A 21,979-nucleotide genomic window follows, 5' to 3' on the forward strand; every position below is an offset into this window, starting at 1 on the left:
TTTACCAATGGAAACTGTTCCCCTATACATTCTGTATCATTAAAAAGTTGGTTAATGTTTCTTGAAGAAATCTGATTACACTTGAATTTTTCCGTCTACATTTTTAAAATTATTTAAGTAATGAAAAACGAAAAAATAAAATTACTTTTGTTGCCCTGTATCCCCGGAAGTTTTGACCATATTTTTATGTGACAAATCGAAATATTTTAGCACAAAGACTATACTAGTATTCTAAGGCCCATTCCTATTGAAACACACTGTACAAAGTAACGTATAATATAAATTACGAACGTAAGTACTAAAAAAAAATACTCTTATTACCCTGTGTCCCCAGAAGTTTGAAACTTAGGGCATATCTTTATGTGATAAATCCAAATATTTTAGCACAAAGAATATGCTGATATTCTAAGGCCCATTTCTATTGAAACACCCTGTATAATGTAACGTATAATGTAAATTACAAACGTAAGTAATAAAAAACGAATAAATAACATTACTTTTATCACCCTGTCCCCCGAAGTTTGAACCTTAGGGCATATTTTTATGTGACAAATCGAAATATTTTAAAATAATATACTGATATTCTAACGCCCCTTTTGAAACACCCTGTATAAAGTAACATATAGAGTAAGTTAATATTTAATAAATAATTTTCTAAAAATTGAAACAAAAACAATAAAAGAACCTTTCAGTACTTCAACCAGCACGGTTTTATCCCAGCCCCGACTATATTAGAGATAGGCATAGTATTTTATATAACGATTAAAGACGAATCCGGAAAACATAAATTAATGGCTACAATTAAAATTGGAGTGTTAGTAATGACAAATTGATCCGCAATCCTTCGTGTAGATAAAGTGTCGTGAAATTTTCCGCTTTTAATCTTCTGTATTATTTTCTCAAAACTCGCCACGGTTAAAATTAAAATATTTTTGGAAAATATGGCGATACTACCAGAACGCTTCTCTATGTTTTAAAAATTAAAGACAAGTTTTTTATTTTCGAAAAATTTTGATGCCGTGATTCAAGGGTCATTTTTTTTAATTTTCGTATCCACCTACAGGGGTTAACGGAAGTCACTGTGAAAAACTTTTCACTTACACTTTCTGCCGTATTATCTTTTAGATCTGTAAAAGAAAACAAATGAGAAACAGTAGCATTTTTTTTATTTTTAAATGGAATCCCCTATAAATATGAAAGCTAAAAGTTTTGCATGGAGCAGAAACTTTGATTTGATAACATTATCTAAGGAGTTCTATGTAACGGCATAGTAAGCGGGGTCTCAGTTTCAGGGCATGAATTGATTTCCTAAATATTTATTTGTCATCCAAAAATTTAGGAATGCTAGCAGATAGCGTAGAAAGTTGTGGTTGAAAACATTTTTTATTTTCAACCAATGTAATTTCATGAATGCTCAGGATATATGGTCAAACCTGTGTAAGTTAGAAATAAAGCGACAAGTATTCACACAGGACAGCATTAAAACGAACGAAAGAGAACAAGACTCTTACGTAACTGTATTTTCACGTCATACGACAATACTTCTTTATTCGAATACAGCCATCTCAGACTCATATAGCAGACTCTACAACTTGAAAAGGTTCATGTATACATATAATTGAGTTCTGTACTTGATGTTGACTTTCTTTCAAGAGCAAAAACAACGACACTACACTTTGATATATATTTTCTAAATTGATGTTCGCTGTATAATCACAATTGGTGCGCTCAAAACTGCAACACAATTATGTATCGTCAGCAAAAAACTGGCACTGTGCAATCTCACCTCACAAGATCCGCCGTATAAATCAAAAATAGTAATAGTCCCAATACTGAGCCTTGTGGTACCCCCGATATATTTCTAGAATGTCCAGAGCTGATTTTTTAACAATACTTTCTTCAGCCGTTTATATAGACACCACTGCAGAGAATTTAACGTTCTTTCAGCAAATCTAATTTAGCGACATATGACACCACTGGTAACCCCCGGTTTCATTTTTGATGATATTTTACAAAGCATGAAGTATGTAAATGCACATTACACTTAATGCAAACGTAAATTGTGTGGCTGTGGCAGATTCTACATCTCGGGCTTTATTAGCATGAACAATCATGAGGTGAAGTTGATTATCATAACGCATTTCATCTATGGCAGGTGCAAGATTTCTTTGGGTAATTGTTTTATCAGTTTTTAAAAGTCGCCAAGCAATGTAAGATTTAAAATCTACCTGGGAAATCTTTTGTTGGTTGACAATATTATACAATTTCCATGCATTCACTACTAATCTATCCAGTGAGTTACAAAATAAAGGCCACCACCATTTTTTTCCAAATACTTGGCACCTGTAATTAGCAATTCCGTTGTCATGTAAATCTACCCCACCCATATATCTATTGTATTGGGCAATTACATAAGGTATATTTACATATTTCCGTTCTTTTCTATTACAGTGTTTTACATTTTGGACAGGATCTACACTAGAAACATTACTTGCCATAGTTACAAATGAATTGTCTTGCCAACGGACAATAGAAATTTTTGATTCAGATTGGATTTACCTGAAAATATGATACAAATTAATGTACAGCTTTTCTTAACTTTTGAGATCTTTCCTTTACACATAAATTAGCGATTTCTACGGTTTTATGTCCTTTGGTAGTGATAATAATAAAATTTCTAAATGCATGTGCAAAAATATTTCCTGGATGTCAAAGGTCTGCGGCACTGTAAAATACTTAAAACGCCAAAGCAATAAATGCACTATATTTTTGGTCGTACAATATTTCTAAGGTTATCTTATTTTTCTGAATTTTCATGTCTTTTAGAGCTTTTAGAACTTGTTTGATCGCAAAATTCTAGATACGTTGTTTTTTCCCATTGTAAAATTGCGGAGCTGTCTGTAACGTACCCATGCCTCTGTGTTTCATAATCATTTTTAGGTTTGAAGTTAACCATGAGGCAATTGGTTTTGTTATACGAGCCTCGCGAAGAGGGGCGCGCTTAGTAAAAATTTCAACAATATTTCGCATTAGAAAGTCGAACTTATTATTTATATCGGAGCTATGGCGAATTTTGTGACACATTGTACAAGTCAATATCCTCAATATTTCTGTTTTTTAGGTTCCTATAAAGAAATATACGAGGCTTAGGTTTATAACATTGAAAAGAAATTTCACCAAATACAAGATGATCAGATATGTGGTCTACATTCAATGTTCCAATTTTACTACATTTTTCTGGATGACTTGCAATCGTCGTTTGTCGTTTGTTGTGATTGACATTATGGTATTTAGAATTTTTTGTATTACTGGTTAATTAATACTTATTAAAGCTAAACGTTCAACTTGATGTTAGTTTAGTTAATAAAACATTTAAACTTAAATAATTCAAGAAGGGTTTATCCAGATATCAACAATCTATATATTTTTTAAATCAGGAGAAAAAGATCTTTCCTCGTAACAGAAAATATATAGGGTGATCGATTTAAAAATAAAAAAAACTTGCTACTGTTTGCGCATTTGTTTCCTTTTATAAGTCTAAAGGATAATATCGCAAAAAATATACAATTTTTAGTAAATTCAAATTCCAAAACGCCCGGTGTGCAAAGCGATTTTCAATTAATGCAATTAATTCAATTTTAGTTAATAGGAGATATATCCACTAAATAATGTGACTACTTAATTTGTTCTAAGCTTTAAATTCGGCGAAGTTAAGTGTTTTTCAAAAATGTAAATATTGTTTTCTTTGTGTAAATAACGAAAATTTCGAATGTGTAGGCTCGAATCTGTTTGGCGTTTTTCTCGAAAACAGGGTCCCAATTGTTATTGTCCGTAAAATTAAAACGCGTCACTTGGCGTCTAAAAAATAAAATGTTATTTATTCTAGCGGCAATGTATCGATTTACGAATTTAACTGTGTAAAATTGTGCAATGAAGTACGCACGGCGGCCACTTTTCCAATGGATAACTTCAGTGGTGAACTGAAATCAGTTCGATTTTTGTTTTCAACAATCGAATCAGAGTTACAGAAGAAACAATATACCTTTTGTTTCAGCAAATTTTTTCTTACCTGGGGGATGTCTTGAGCTGTGTTACAGATTTGCAAAAATCAGGTTCCTTTGTGTGTTTTAAGGTGTGTTGCTTGCTATTAGATCACTAGTATGAGTGGGCTTGTTTTAAAGCAAAATGCATATGCTGTGTTTCTATTTTAATAATATTTTCAAATTTTTGTTGTCAACAAACACAGACATACTGTGTTTTTACTGTATTAAATAACAAATAACTAACATTGTTTTTAACAAAGTGAAATAACATAAAGGCCATTTAAAGGAAAACGAACCACGCGATTGCTAATCTCTCAGCAAGATTGGACCAAAACGCACAATGACTGATGTTTTTCATTTTGGGTACTAAGTCCTTGATCATAGTAGCTTTACTCGTACCGCGTGGAACAAACTTTTTTTGATCAGATCAAAACTGGTCTTATAGAAAAGCGCAAAAATCCAAGAAATGAAAAGAAGGAATGAATAACAGAAAGAAGGAATAACAGAAATGTGTATAAAAGCAAGGACAATAATGATCTGGCATTAACCAAGATCGATACACATTTCTTCTTTCCAATACTTCTTCCAGTATTCCAGTATAAAACACCAAACATAGAAGTAAAATTGCCGCTAATCAGAAATACCCTAATCTCGTATAGGTCAAAAACCATTCATTTCAATATCATTAGGTGATTCTAGAATAATTCATGCACACAATTTCATTTTTTCCGAATAAAGAGAATGGTACTTTGCTTTAGAGATAGCCAATTGCACTTGCATACTACTACTATAGTATATTATGCAACAAGTGCGGAAAACGGCATTTGATTCACGGGTTTCTGTGACACGAGCGGAGCGAGTTTTTAATAAACGAGTGAGTTAAAAAGTTTACCGAACGTCTTGCATACTATACTTTTTCTTCGACCGTTAGTTTTTGGGTACATTTTTTTTGGCCTAAAATATAAAGTGTGTTACATCATTATAATCGGACCGAACGTGTTAGTTAAGGTTTTCGAACGAAGGATCTCGTTTTTAAAAAACACCTTTTTGTTTTACAAACAGAACTACGAGGTTTTATTTAACCCGTTACAAGGAGAACTGAACGCAAAGTACAAAGTTGTCATATATATAAAGTTTTTATGCAAGCGTCGCGTCGCAGATACTGGGAATACTGAAGCTAGCATTTCATCAGCATATTCTGTCACATAATTCCTCCCTCCGAAGTGGAAAACAACAGGGACGAAGGGTTGTTTTCGGAAGACTGGTCGTTCTTGGTTTTCTTGGAATCTTGCAGCAAATGGCTCTGGTAGACTTTCCATGCTATAACTATTAACAAGATTAAAATAAACATCATTCCTGTTGAAGTGGCGAGATTCCAAGTGACTGGATGAATTTCATAACCAATGTCGGGAATCGATGATTTCGCAGCTTCTCGTAGTTTTTTGATCGTATTGAGATCAATCGATTGTAGTTGGAGTGGCTGGTACTTCGCATCGTGATGTTCCATATTTTCAATTTTAATGGGTGGCAGTGAGAATGGGTTTGCTATAAAAATTTCTTCTTTATTCCAAAGCTCAGTATTTTGGGTACTTATACCACAATTATATGGAACATTGATTAGGCAGGCTTCTTCAATAAAAGCTATTTCTTTGTTTCGACAATGCATTTGTAATTTAAGTTTCTGTTCCGATGGTATTATCAAAACAAATCTACTAGCGATTGGTCGTATTCTATGCGTGGAAACATTTTCATTGACTACGTGGCAATTTTTGTTTTCGGCATATTTAATGAGGATTGTCACACAATCACCGATGGGCTGGGTAAGTTGATTTTCGCAAACGTAGGTGTCTTCAATGATTGGGCAGATTGATTCTTGATATTGTTGCATGTCAGTGCCCAATATTAGGTAGGATGAATTGGTGGTACATAATTAAAATTTTGGTTACTAAAATAATTTAGATTTTGTGAAAATTGTTTAACAGGTTCGACAGAAGTATTAGGCAAAACTTTTGATTGAATTAAAGTTCTGAAGATATTTTGTGTATATTGAAAATTTTCCTCTTCTGTAATTTGGGTCATAGCTAATTCTATACAGCTTGGATTTTTAAGTCTTATAATACTTTGTAATTGTCCTGGTAATCCTCTAATAAACGTCCTTAAACAAATTTGATCGTATTGACGTAAATGAATTACTTTGCTTGCATTATCCAGAGTATCGGCAGGAAATGCATTAGTTTTTTGAGCAAGGATACTTCCTAAAACTTGTAATCTTTTCCCAAAATCTAAAGGATGTTCATTTTTAAAGGGGGTGGCCATAAACAAATCCTGTTCTAAACATTCTAAGTTTCGTCTATCGCCAAAACAATTTAACAAAGCTACTTTAATATTGTCCCACGTTACTAACTCCATTCTACAGCCTACTAGAATTTGTGCGCGATCAACAAGTTTCATTTTTATAGTTCTTAACAAATATTGTTTTAAAATTTCGTCGTTTCCTTGGGCATATGTATCATAAAGGAAATCTCCAGCTGATAGAAAACTATTTAAAATGTTGGGATCACCATTATATGGCAGAATACTATCTATAAACATTTTTAACAAAGTGTAATTTACACCTGAATTCGACGATTGATTAGAATTCATTTTCAAATTGATTTGACTATTCTCTTTCTTTTCCACTAAATTTAACGAAATAAAAAACGCACTTAAATTGTCGACGTCTTTATCTTCGTTCATAAATTTAATTGATTTTGAAATTTCTTAAAATTGAACTTAAAACTAAGAATCCTAAAATTATTTCCACCGTCCTAACCAGGGAAGATGAAAAGAGAACAATAGGAATTTTGGGCACTAACCTTGATTTCTCTTAGTTGTCAGCCTATTCTTCCTATTGGGATTTTCCTTGCGTCGCACTGCTTGCGGGGGTGATTTCTCGCCTTCCTTGCCCTCAGTCGAACTCAATCACGTTGGGTTTGTCAGACAGTCTATCACTGGTTCGTTTTGGAGTCTTAAGGGTTGAAACCCACGTTTCGCGATCAAATCGTCCCGATGACGTGGCTTTGACCGAAAACTACCCCAAATCCGTCACGACTGCGCCAGTTAAGGTTTTCGAACGAAGGATCTCGTTTTTAAAAAACACCTTTTTTGTTTTACAAACAGAACTACGAGGTTTTATTTAACCCGTTACTTGAGAACTGAACGCAAAGTACAAAGTTGTCATATATATAAAGTTTTTATGCAAGCGTCGCGTCGCAGATACTGGGAATACTGAAGCTAGCATTTCATCAGCATATTCTGTCACATAATTTGTTGCATACTATACTTTTTCTACGACCGTTAGTTTTTAGGTACATTTTCGCAAAACAACAAGAATTGATAAACGTCAAAATTTAAAGCGTGGGAAATATCTCCGAAAACATCCGATTGCTCCCAGATCTTTGCGGTAAAATCCCGGAAATGTCCGAAGTGGCTCGGATTCGTGAGAAACAAATGTGACGTAGTAAAGTGACGCTTCCCGCCCGCTAGATCGGTGGTTAATTAGGTAATTATTAGACATTCGCTCCGCTCGTGAGATATTTCCGACTTGAAATACTAAATATTTTTCTACAAAATTTCAACCTTATTAATCCATCAATTAATGAACCATCCGAAATATCAATATGGGGGACGAAAGTAACTATTGACTATTTTTATTTTTCTTATACGTCTAATAACGTATAACAATCACGAATAAAAATATTGTTACTGTTACGAATTTTTTACTAGGGTTTGATTTATTACTCACACAATTCAATTCAATAACTGAAGATTGGCTTATTAAATGTAATTCAAACTCGGCCCGTGAGTTAATCATTAAGAAGTTATATTACAACTTTGCTATAAAATGTACAGGGGAGTCAATATTTGGAAACCTCAAAATTAAAAAAAAAAAGAATTATTTACAAATTAATGGTGCAAAGAGTACTGAATACTTCTTTCTGTTGGCTCGAAAGGCTTGTTTTGTCGTAGCTTGTTGTTTTTTTTTTGCCTTAACCTTTTTGTTTATTAACGGATTTACTTAAACCACAGCTCATTCTGTAAGCAGCACAACTCTTGAACGACATTTTTTTAGAAGAAGTCATAGCAAGAAAAAACTGTTTTTTTACACCTTAATTATTAATAAACAAGTGTTCCAAATTCCAATGCACAGCTTTCCTCCCAAACGGTACCCCGTAGAGTCACATTGAAAAAGTGGGCAGGCCTTATGTTATAAACATAGCTTTGTACCCCGTGTGCCAAATAAAACGATGATACGATCTAGAAACGCATAGGAGATATGAAAAAAAGTTTGGTGCAAAAGTTTCTTGGACTCGCCTGACATATTTTGAATCCTTGGTTAAAATAAAGGTCACTTTTTTAAAAAATTACTATTCAAATTTTGCATAGTTTAGGCAGGAATTGAGGTTATGTGTTTTTTTTGCATATTCTGATTGCCCCGTATAAAATTGTATTGTGACGCTACTCCAGGTATTGCAACGAAAATTTAACCACAAACTAAGTAGATGTGGCGCCGTTTTGGCAAATTCAAATAACAAAAACTAAATATTTTCAAATAGAATTTGTCTTATATTTACATTTTTCTTACTTTTGAGATATTCGAGGTTTAAGTTGACGCTCTTATAAATTCTTGTCGAATTTAAATCTGACCACATTAGGTCACTTGTTGGCAGTATTAGGTATTCTTTAACTAGCAAAAACATGATACTACTTCCTTTAAAGATATAATACTCCAGCTAGACGACTAAAACCCAATTATAACAATAAATTTTGAAAAATAAAATCGACTCTATACTACACACTTTAACAGGTTTAATAAAACTTCAGATTTCATATGTAAAGAAACATTTCATAATTAATTATCTAGCTTAATTGAAAATACCTAATAACAAAAATAAATAATTAAACCTAATAGGTTAACCATATATATAGTAACAAAGAACTTGACCAATATGAATTTTTTAAATCGAAATATGAAAAACAACAAAAACAAACAGAATTGTCAAAGTTTGTTTATACCGTAATGCATCAAAAAAACATTGTGACGTCATGGCCAATTACATTTTTATATATGGTGATATTTCTTTGTTGTTTTGATGCCAGATGAAACGAGCATTCTAAGAGGAACGTTTTTAACTAGTTTTTAACTAAACTTTATGGACCGAATTAACGAACCCTTTTTACTTTTTTTATAGATTCATTTATTTAAGTGTGTTACCTTGGTTAGTTAGAGTATAAACTTCAATTATTTATTTTTGTTATTAGGTATTTTCAATGAAACTAGATATTTAACGATTAAATGTTTCTTTAAATATGAATTCTGGCAATAGATTTATTGATAAGTAGGATCATGTCTTTGCTATTTAAAAAATACATAATATGGGCAGCTTTAAATTCAATAAGAATTTATACGGATGTTATCTTAAATCTCGAATATTTCAAAAACTAAATAAAATTTAAATATAATATAAATTACAAACTTCCCTTTTTTTGTCCCAGAATTGATATCTGAATAAAAATATAGGGTGTTCAGTTTGAAAATCTTGGGACTTGGTTAATTGAATTCGCCAAAACAGCACCACCTATTTGGGACACCCTGTATAAGCTGAGGCGCATCTGTCAAACTGATGAGGTCTGTGTTTAATATTCGTTGCAATACCTCGATCAGTAGCGTCACGACACAATTTTATATGGGGCAAAAAAGAACACATAACCTCGAATAGGAATTTCTTAAGAAAGTGACCTTTATTTTAAGCAAGGATTCAAAATATGTCGAAATATACAGAATGTTCAATTTAAAATAAAGCTGATGTCGGGGGGACACTTTTGAGTCATCCTGTGTCAACAAAATTATAATATTTTAAATCTTGGGGAGAGTTCAAGAAACTTTTCCGCGAAACTTTTTTTCTAGAGTTTCCAGGTCGTATAGTGGATCGTTTCATTTGGTACACGGTGTGCAAACCTTTCGGTTGGGGAATTTGTAATGTTTAAATGGAAATTTCCGTTGTGAAAATTACAATTTCTCTCGCAAATCAATTAGTGTAAATACGTATAGACTAGTTAACGATAAAGCAGTGTAAAAAATCAATGTACAGCGTTTAGCACGTAGGGATAGTGCACTATCATGTCTTGTAATAGTGTTTTCGATTTACAAAACAATAAAATATACAAATCATCGTCTCTGGAGGATCGTTTTATTTTCTTAACGTAATTAACTATTCTTAACCGTTTAAAGCGCGTCAAAATAAATTATTTCGGGTTTGACAGCGCGCCAGTCAGCTATTTGAATAAGAAAAGGAAGACGGCCGGATAGGATACTGAATATGTAATTTTGTTAATGAGGTTGAAGCATCACTTTATTATTTATTCGCCGGGCACCAACCGCGCGATGTTGACATCCGCGGAGTCGCGGGAAAGAAAATCGTCGACGTGGTAAAATCAAAACTTATCGATCAATTTCACCGACGGTCATATCTCAGGAACTATTAATAATAATAGAATAGAATAGAATAGAATTTATTGGCCATTCAGATACGTCACAAAAACAACAAATGGTACGTCAAAGGTTAACAATACAAAAGAATTTATATATATAATATAAAAGGTTGTACAATTTTTGAGAACTAACACACTAACGCAGTGGTCTATTCAAGTGTAGTATGTTTGATCAACTCCAAGTATTCATTAATATCATAGAAAGGATTATCAGTAAAAAAACTTTTCATTCTCTTTTTAAATTGTCTGTATGGTAGATTTTTTATATTATTTGGGAGAACATTATACAGTTTAACATTAATCTTATTGTTTTGTGAGGACGTCAGTCTGGAGTGAGGTGGGGTGATCATGTCAACATACCTAGTATTATACTCATGTCTATTGCCAAGTGTCCCATAGACATCCGCGTTTTCGTGAATATACAGGATGGATCGGTATATATAAGTAGAAGGCAGCGTCATAACCTGGAAGTCAGAGAAAATAATAATAATAATAAGCAACTTTATTTCACATTGTGGCAAAAATACATTATCTAAAAATAATATACCAAACACAAAGGAAATCGGCGTCAAACAAGGAAAAAGAACTAGATATTGTTACAGATTTCAATTACATCGTATTAACTAAACAATTATAGTCCGGGAGTCCTGGACCTTTTTTCAAAATGATAAGCAACAAGCTAATTCTTTAGAAATCGTTTCATTTCATCAAGACGCCCAACCTTTTCCTCTACGAAAATTGTTGTATCAGATAGCTAACTATACACGCAGGTATAAAATCATGTCAATTTAGTTACCATACCAAAATTACCAGCAACAATTTTAGATTTAGTTAAACAAATAGGTTTGGTATAGGGCGGCCACCCCCTCAAAGTTGTATCTATTATTTATATATAAAAAGTGATGAGCAACATGCTAAATTTTTTACTGTAGCTTGCTAATAATTGTTCTAAACAAATGATCAGATTGTCCTACAAATAAACAGGTAGGATTTTTCAGTGCTACACTTTAAAGTTGTTTTATTTTTAAAAATCATCCGCAACCGCCTAGATTTTTGTGAGTGAGGTTGCAAAACAGGTAGCTGAAAGAATGAACAGGTATCAAATCATGTCAAATTGATTATTATGTAAAAGTGATCAGCAACAGATTATTTTTTAACTAAGTTAACTACAAATAAAATGGAAGGATTTTTCAGTCCTACACTGAAAAATTTCGAAAATTGCCCCTAACTTAAACGTGGTTACATGTACATACTTGTATATTCGAATATACGTGTATAAATCGGCGGTATATATTCGCATCAACGCGCATGCGCGTAACATAGCAACGTAGTATCCAGCACACGCATACAACATACATTGTGCATTAAAAAGTTTTGTTTACTTGGCTTGTCAACACGTGTTAATTAATTTTCTTTTATAATATTTAATTGTGAAAGTGATCATGGAGTGTTTTTTTTTTGTAATATGCTCCGTGATAAACCTAATTTTCGTGAAAAAAGAGAGACGATAAAAAAATTTACTAAAGACATTTATCTCGTGTGTAAAAATTATCTAAACGCTCGAAAGCATCATAACCACAAATATAATGATGCTGGATTGCCTGACCATTGGGACGACGATGCTGACTTGTTGTTACAAGGAGTTCAGAGTAAAAGCTAAATATTCATGTTATGAATGGTAAGTTTATGCTTTATTTTTTAAGTAAATGTAAGATGAAAATTTTGAATTTTCTTTATTTTTGTTTTGTCGTTTAAGTGAAAAGAAAAAAAATAAAAAGAAAAATTATCAATTTTATTTACCGTTCCCACTTACTTATTACTTACGTATTATAATGAATGGGTGTACCGCATTATTTGTTAAAGTCAACAGAAAAAATTTTTGATTTATTTATCCTCTCCTCTTTCACTTCACCCATATAATCACTTTCACTTCACTTACTTTTTCAAAAGTTTATCGATCTAATACTGTCATGAGTTAAAAACAAGTATAAAAAAAAGTGGGCGTGAAAAAAAATATGAAAAAAAATAAATCTTGATTTCTTAAATTATAAATAATAATGAAACAACTTAATTAAACTTATTTGTATAAAACGGCATTATAGATAATGGTTGCAGGAATATTTTAAGAACAAAAAAAAAGTTAATCGCTCAAATAAATTTATAGGTTAGACCATAGTTTAGAGGTTAAGCAGGAATAATGTTCAGGAGTCGAACTTGTAGCCTATTTTTTGTCGGACTATGGAAATCTACCTATTTTTATGTAGGACAATAATTGATTTAGATAGAAAATGTCATAAAGTTTCATTTAATTTTACAGTTGCTGACGAATAACGTATTATCGTAAAGTGTAGTACTGAAAAATCCTACCAGTTTAATTGTAAGACAATTTGCTTATAAAAATTATTAACAAGCTACAGTAGAAAATTTAGCATTGCTCATCACTTTTTATAAATAAATAATAGATACAACTTTGAGGGAGTGGCCACCCTATACCAATCCTATTTGTTTGTAGGCCAAATTTAATTTCAAATTATATATTTCAAACTAAACTGTTGCTGATCATTTTGATATGGTAACTAAATTGACATGATTTTATACCTGCATGTATAGTTAGCTACCTGATACAACAATTTTCTTAGAGAAAAAGGTTGGGCTTCTTGATGAAATGAAACGATTTCCAAAGAATTAGCATGTTGCTTATCATTTTGAAAAAAGGTTCTAACTCTATCAATAACTTTTTTATTGTGTATTTAAAGATTTTTAGAATTCCAATTGTTTTTACCTCATTTGGTAATTTATTATACAATCTCAGGCACATGTAATAAGGACTCCTTTCATTTAAGATTAAACGGCGAATAGGGTAATTTACATTTAGGGTTCTGGTATTATATCTATGAAATATCTGTAGTTCGAAGTCCTTTCGATTTTTAAAAAAGAATATCAATGCTTCATAAATATATATAGCATATAGAGTAAAAATACCTTCGGCCTTGAACACCCCTCTACAGCTCTCCCTAAATTGCATTTTTTTGACAGTGCGAAGAATCATCTTTTGAACCACGAAAATTTTCTGTAGTTGACCACTACCTCCCCGTACCTCATGCGCGACTGAAAGTTTGCAAAGTACATCATTTTTAAAGTGTCCTTATTCATATAATTTGCAACCACTCTAATTGAATTTAATTTATTTAGCAGATAAACAAAATGTTCAGACCAATCAAGGAATTCGTCAATTTGTAAACCTAAGAATTTAATGCTATTCACAATACTAACATTTTCTTTACCTATCCCTATTCCTAATGGTATTTCAACTCTACGTAATTAAATTCGTTTTCTCTTTGTTTAATATCAATTTATTTCCTAGAAACCAGTCATAAGCCTTTGTAAAAATATCGTTGCCTTTATCACTAACCTCGGTGAGATTATTTCCACCTACAAGCAGGTTGGTATCATCCGCATAGCATATGATGCTCTCTTCTTCTGACTGTGTTACGAAATACAAGTCATTCACAAAAATGATAAATAAAATTGGACAAAGAATACTACCTTGTGATATGCCCAGACTATTTACCTTAATATCCGAAAAATAACTACTGCCATTTTGGGTTATTCTTACTTGTTGTTTCCTTCCTATTAAGTATGATTCAAACAATTTTAGAACATTACCTCTTACACCGTATAGATCCAATTTTTTGAGCAAAGATCTAAGCACGTACCTAAAGCTATCGTTTATCTCTCCAAGTGTTTTAAAATTGTTTTTATAAATTGAAATACAGCGGTTTCTGCTGATTTATTAGCTACATAACCATGCTGATGATTGTTGAATATTTTCTATTTATTAAAAAACTCTAAGAGTCTTTTGCAAATAGCCATCTCAAATATTTTAGAAAACCCGGGCACAAGGCTAATTGGGCTGTAATTGGTAATTATTTCTGGATCTCCCTTTTTATAGAGCGGTTTTATTAAAGCTGTCCTAAGTTGGTCTGGGAAACGCCATTTTCAAAGGATTCATTAATCAAAAGACACAACACTTTACTAGCATACGGGACGGCAATTTTTATTATACTGGTTGGAATCTCGTCTATTCCACTACTATGTTTATTTTTAATTTGACCAGCAAAATGTCAGATTACATCAGACTGTGAATTTAGGGGTATTTTATTGGAAACAGGCCTTTTTTCTAGGTTTTCCAATAATTCAGGTCCAACAGTCGTACAACTACAACGGCCGGAAATTATTTTCAGGTTCATAAGACAGCCGCTAGCGGGCGTAACCTCTACTATAAAATAGAAAAAACGGGTTTTATCGAAAATATTCCAAATTAACCTATTTCAAAATTAGTGTTAACGTAATCTACTCTAGATATGGAAACTTTTTTGTTTGAACAATTTTTTTCCATCTCGTCAAATTAAGGGCGAGGGAACGGTAAAATATTGGTTGAATAATTTTTTTTTATCTACTCCCAAGGATCGTAAACCTAATAGGATTGCCTAATCCCATAAGACATACGTTCGCCAAAATTATCGATCGCATGTGGTCGCTTGTGACGTAAGCGAAGTCCTCTAACGGTTTTTGTGTATTCTGTCATGGCATTTGGAGGCGTATTAAACCATTGTATTTTGTGTTCTTTGTTCTTAAACTAGTGAGTAGTGCGCTTATGTTTGGGTTAATTATATTTCTGTAAAAAAAATTTGGTCAAAACAGTGTTTTTAAGCTTTAACAAATACTTTAAAATTGTATGTGCTTGAGTGGCGAGAACTGAGAAAAACAGTATTTGTAACCTTAAACAAAGACTTAAAAGTTTTGTGTTTTTGCTGAAAAAAAGTTCTCGAAAATGTAGTTTTTATCGCTTTCCCAAAGGGAAAGATCTAGTATCCCGAACTATTCGGAACGAGTTGAGAGTTCGATGGAGAAGAAAGGACAAACTTAATCCAGATTAAAGCTATGTCTGCTCAGTTCATTTTACTGAAAATGATTACGAAAGAGACTTACAAAATGAGTTATTAGGTTTTTTTTTGTCCTGAGTAACACATTAAATTCGCCACAAAATTTAAATTTTAGGTTTACCTTTAAAAAAGATTCTGAAAAAAATTAAAATTATTTATTATAAAAGGGCAAGGGGTGGTAAAAAACTTAGCAAAAACAATATTTAAAACAGAAAAAGAATTACCATTTAGTTTGGTTAGAGATTTTTGTAAGTCGAGAACGATAATTCGTATTAACTTCAGAAATTTAAAAGCAAAATATAACGTGAGTCTAAAAAGAAAATCTTTGCAAGATGATACCCGCAGAAAAAAAATAGAAAGTATGGTAAAATCGTAAAATAAAGATTTAAGTATATGTTATGTATTTTTTATATTATGTACGTACGAGGGTACATATATATATATATATATATATATATATATATATATATATATATATATATATATATATATATATATATATATATATATATATATATATATATATATATATATATCATTTCTGTACCACCGTAGGACCTACCGTCACCGAGTTTAGTCAGGAGCGCGTATATATTTGAAAAGAATCGATTTCGTCGATTTTTTGCAAGTAACGAGTCATTAATGACGCCCCAAATGTTCAAACTTGCTTCCATCATTCTCAATGCAAAGCTGCAGCTTTCTCTATGTCGAAACAGCAGCTTCTACATAGCCATTGAAATTATGCCATATAGTTGGTCGTATTGCATCTACGCTATCTCTAATTCTGCCCAGAAACAATTTAAAAAGATAATCCTAATGCACTTTTATGATTATAATTGCCTAGCTGGCCATGGCAATATACTTCCTCTGGCTATCCACTTATTGGGAAACGTCAAGTTCAAATATTCCCGAACCAATAGAGAAAAATGAGCCGGGCACCCATCGCACTGGAAAAACATATAGTAAAGTATGTAGTGTTGCAAATGACACATCTTTCATCAGCTCAGGAAAATGGTTGATTAAAAAAATTAAATATGTTTCTCCATTTAGAGGCTGGTCGAAAATGAATGGTTCGCATGTTCACACTCCACCTGCCTTGGTGCTGGACCTCTTGCAAATTAACTTATACCCTTAACAGTGGCTTCGTCGGAGCTTTTCAGCTACCATATTCAATAGCTAACGGCAATAATCAAGTTTGTTATCAAAATCCTACATAGTTAAAGCCTGGTGAAGTACTACATGGTATAATAATAATAATAATAAGACATACATACTGGAATGTTCAATTTATAATACAATACAATACCAATAAATCATATAAATTGCAAAAAAGGAGATGAAAGCAATAAAATTTGTTCCAAGTTCAACCCCTATAAAATAATATATAGCAATTAAAATTGTTATTTCGCATGAGATAACAATTAATAACAAAAAATTAAAAATTGGATAGAAAATTTTAGGACTGCATTTACTCGAAAATCATTTGCAATTTGCTTGTTGGCTGAACACTGAAAACTGAAAACCTACTTTTCATTAAATTCACGGTGTTCCTTAGCAATTTTTCGTTTTTTTAGTATTTTATTCATTTTTCCTGCTTATTTTTTTTTGCCAATAAATTAAAAATAACATGTGTTTCAACAATTGGACTGAGGTGGCTTTTACTTGATGAAAATCCATTTATCAAAATAAATAAGAACTAAAAGTTCAGATTTTCACGAAATTATTAGGATATTATGCAACAAGTGCCGTAAACACCAACGGTAAACGTGTTAAAAAGTTTATAGAACGTAGATCGGTGGGTAATTAGGTATTTTACAGACGGGAGCAGAAAAAAAAACTAAACTAAACATCTATCGAAAATTTCCGTCAATATTTGCCGTACTCATCTCAACTGCCTTAAAAATCTAAAAAAACCGGAAAAACTAGACTTAACTGATTAATCCGCTGAAATTTTCACTTCACGCGTTGCAGCGACATCACAAAAAGTTCCACGGAACAAAATCGTTCCTGCTTGCAAAGCCGCCTGCCTTGATTAATTGTTGCCAAGTAACGGAAAACGTATATAGCGGGTCAAGTGGCGGCAGTCCGCCGCTTTTCGGCTTCCCGTCCCCCACCTTCCTGGACGAACCCCCTAATCCGTGGGAGGTTTTCGTCCCCTCCCCAACCGATGATTTATTGCGTTCCGTGCGTGAACTCCGGGCAACGGGAAAATTGGCCTAAGCTGTTCACGCTAGTTTACCAATTTGAATTACGCTCCAAAGGGAGGTTTAAGCAAACCGATACGGAAAACGACATATCCTGGGTGACATAGAAACAGCCACACCCATAAAATATTTCAGTGAAGGTGCACGCTTGTTTTTAAACTGATTTTTTAAACTAACTTGCTGAGAGTGTTTTGGTTTCTTCTCGTGTTTGATAAAACAACAATTTTAACACTTGTTTGTTCGTTGGTAATTTATTGCCATTGATTGTTTTGTCGTTTAAAAGAAACAATTGATTTCTCAAGCTTTCAGATTTATTCATTTTTTTGTCAAAATTTTACTGAACACTAAAATTGCACGATAATAATTAATCATAATAAATACTTCACCGAGAGGTTAGAATCATGTGACATGAAGTTCTCTCGGGCTCCTAATAGATGGCGCTGAAACACAAAACGAATAAATTTAAAACGTTTAGGTTCTTTACTTAATTTGATAAAAGGGAATTATTTAAAAACCAAAATTTATGTTAAAATACGTTAATATACAGTTATTTATAGCCCGATTACAGTTATTTCATAATTTTATTGCAAAAAAAAAGGTAGTAGATAGAAAAAAAAGTAAAACGATGAATTTATTTGTGAATGCTACTTAACCTTTGAATAACATTTACAGGGTTGAATTTATCGAAAAAAGTATTTGGACCTTTTTCGTAGAGCGCTATATTTGTTTAGATAAAAAAATTAAACTGCAAAAAGTGCGAAAATCCCATGTTATTTAAATGGGAAACGGATTATGATTTAGGCACGTTTTCTGGGACAATGTGTATTCCGAACCACTGGTTTTTGCAAATGACTCCCAGGTACATAATGTTAAAAACAAAATGATCATAAAAATTACTGACACTATTTTAGGATTGATCTTGAACTCTAGGCTGCGGTTTAAGGACTATGTTACAACCAAATTGAGAAAAGCAACTGATTTGTGAATCTGACTTAACATGTGCAATGTGTTTATTTTTTTAAATTAATTAAGCCTAAATCTCCTGAAAATCTTTTTAACAAAATCACTTCTCGTACACTTGAATCTAAGAAAAATTTTTGAAAAGAAATTTTTAAAAGATTATTTGCTTACAATTAATAATTTAAGTCTTTTCGATTTAACAATATCAACCAAAACTTTTAAAAAACCGCAATAAAAGTATCTTCGTGGAACTTAATAATTTCTGTATCGGAAAACCACTCTGCTGGTTACTGGGACTTTTCTCTTTATTGAAAACTGTATTTAATGATTAATATATTACAAACTCTGCGTAACGCATTTAATTTTGTTTATTTGTTTTTCTTTTCTTGTTCTTAGGATAATTTGGTTTAGATCAAATTGAAGCTTGAACAGTGTCTGGCTTTGCTGGATGTTTGCGTTTTATTGGGCCTAATATTTTGTAGCCTAATACAATGTATATTTGGCAAAGCAATAAATGTATTTATTATCATTATTATTAAAATATAGAAATTTCAACTATTAATTAATCTCCATTGTTGCTCTAAAGTGATATTTAAAAACAAATCTGAAATGTGAAGGCATGAGGCAGATTTTCTGTCTCACAAAAAAACGTAAACGTGCAAACTGGCTGAATCGGTGAACGATTGTTAGGGACATGTGTACCAACATAACAAAAAAAAACCTCGAAAATCGAATGTAGTGAAAATCCGTTCACTATAAGAAAAGGTTGTAATCCTAGACAAATGCATGAAGTTGTAGCAACTAATTGTCTGGTGCGGTGTTATTTTGAGTATACTAACTAAATCATTATTTTTACCTCAATGTATATACGAGATGTGTTCAAAAAGTGGGGTGACTGTTAATTTTCTCAAAAAGTGTTTATTTATTCATCAAAATTAATGCCGTCGCACTTTCTGGTATATCCTCAAGGCCTTCTAGCGATTTTTTCTTGCTCTCCTCAATCATTGCAAACCTCCTTCCCTTCATGGGTTTCTTTAGTTTTGGGAATAGGAAAAAGTCGCAGGGGACCATATCCGGTGAATATGGTGGCTGAGGCATGATTGTGGTTTTGTTTTTGGCCAAAAAGTTAGACACAAGCAACGATGAGTGAGCATTATCGTAATGCAAGATCCATGAATTGTTTTCCCACAATTCCGAATGTTTTCTTCGTATTCTCGCGAACGGCGCAAAATTTCAGGGTAAATACTCTTTATTGACATGTGTACCAACATAACAAAAAATGTATCGAAGCTCGAATGTACGTAGCCCACCGAATTACAAAAGTAACATTACTTTTTAAACACATCTCGTATTGCAAAACAAAAAATTCCAGAAAAAAAGCAGCAGAAGTGGTAGAAAGGAATTGTGATAATATAAACAATATAAATTCAACAGTACAATTGTTTGATTTTATTGAATGGAGGATGAAATCAATTTGGGAAACATCGGGGACAAAATAAAGACTCCAGGGACTTTTCCAATCCTTGCTTGACGACCAGGACGCGAATTATAACGATGTTTTTTCTATTACTTTTATTGTTTATTAACTTATGTTGACAAAAAAAGTTTATTTATTTAACCACAGTATATAAAATGTATGTCTAGTAAGTCAAAACAAAACAATATATGAATAAAACTCACGAAACAAATTTGAAATTTATGCATTCATCGGTGCTGTAAAGAGGGTTTATTGTCAGTAGATGCTTGACAGCTCTCTTAAAAGAATTGTTACCAAGGCAGTTTATATTAGAAGGTAATCTGTTGTAAAAGTTCAAGTTACAAAAATTACTTATTGATTAACTGGTCCGCGTTCCGCGTTGCCTAGGAATCAATGTCAGACTGAACCGATTTACCAGAGTGAATCTCGATTAGGTCATTATATATGAAAGTAGATGGTAAAGTCATAGTATGAACACTGGAAAAAGGAAGAATTCGGAGAGTTTTTTTTTTTAAAGGTAATAGATATTTATTATTATTATATATTGTTATTGTATATTATTTATATTTATTTAATAGGTAATAGATATTTATGAATGTGTGAATTTCTAATAGATGTAGTTTCTTGGACCGTCTTGTGTATATTTTCTTCAAATTTTCTTGGGTATTCGGTCTCTCGGAAAAAAATAACGTAATTCTTTCAAATATCTGTTAACGATTTGACCTTAATTTCAATCTTTTTCAAAATATTCTTATTTTGAATAAGTGACATATATAACAATTGATGAGATTTGACGTTGCGTTAATATAATACAAATTTAAAATAAACTTAATTTTTCAGCGAATATTTCATGTGGATTGGAATGACAGGCAAAGCAGGTAAGGATGTTTTTTACTAGTAAATATAACTATATAACTAATATAACTAATATAAAATATTTTTTGTTTTTTGGATTTCTATACTTTCATAAAGTTCTCTCTTTTTGGTGTTAGGTTCTGTTAGTAGGAATTTAACTTTTTGAAAATTAAATGTGTGTTTGGTGTTGTCACAATGGGTATGAAGAGCTGTTTTATTTTTTTTTTGTCTTGCTTGCCAATTCCCATTGTAGCAATGGCTACAAACCATCCATTATAGATAAAATTATAAATAAAAAACAAATCCAGACAACAGTAAACTCTATTTATCCGAAACCTAATACAGGATATGAACAATTTAAAACAATTACATACACAGGAGAACCTAGTGAAAAAGTTTCAAAACATTTGTCAAAATGTGGTTTAAAAATAGCTTTCAGAACTAACAACACAATAGGAAAATTTTTAAAAAACAAGAAAACGAAATGTCCAAAATCTCAAAAATCAAGTGTCTACAGGTTGAAATGCGGATCTTGTCCTAAAATTTACATTGGACCAACAGGTAGATCCTTCAAGAAACGCATTAACGAACATATAAGAGCGTTTAAAACCAATAGTCTAGATTCTAATTGTGTTACACACTTAAACACAGAAAAACACATTTTTGACTACAATTTTGATATTTTAGATACAGGCACAAAAAATTGAAAATTAAATTTATTGGAAGCCATGGAGATTAACAAAATGAGACATTAAATGTACAGCTTAATCAATTAGATTTAAATACCTCTCCTTTATTGAACTTAAATCCCCACCACAACATTACTTAAGGTTTTGTTGTCTTTTTTCGGTATATATAGTAGCAGGTAATTTGTAAATATTATATCTGATAAAGACAGGGTGTTGTCTTTATTTTAGTTCTTATTTTCACCAACCAATCGCCAAAAATCTTTCCGCGAGTTAC

Source organism: Cylas formicarius, unplaced genomic scaffold, assembly GCF_029955315.1.
Source record: "Cylas formicarius isolate icCylForm1 unplaced genomic scaffold, icCylForm1.1 PGA_scaffold_10__41_contigs__length_53128322, whole genome shotgun sequence".
Classification (NCBI taxonomy): Eukaryota; Metazoa; Arthropoda; class Insecta; order Coleoptera; family Brentidae; genus Cylas; species Cylas formicarius.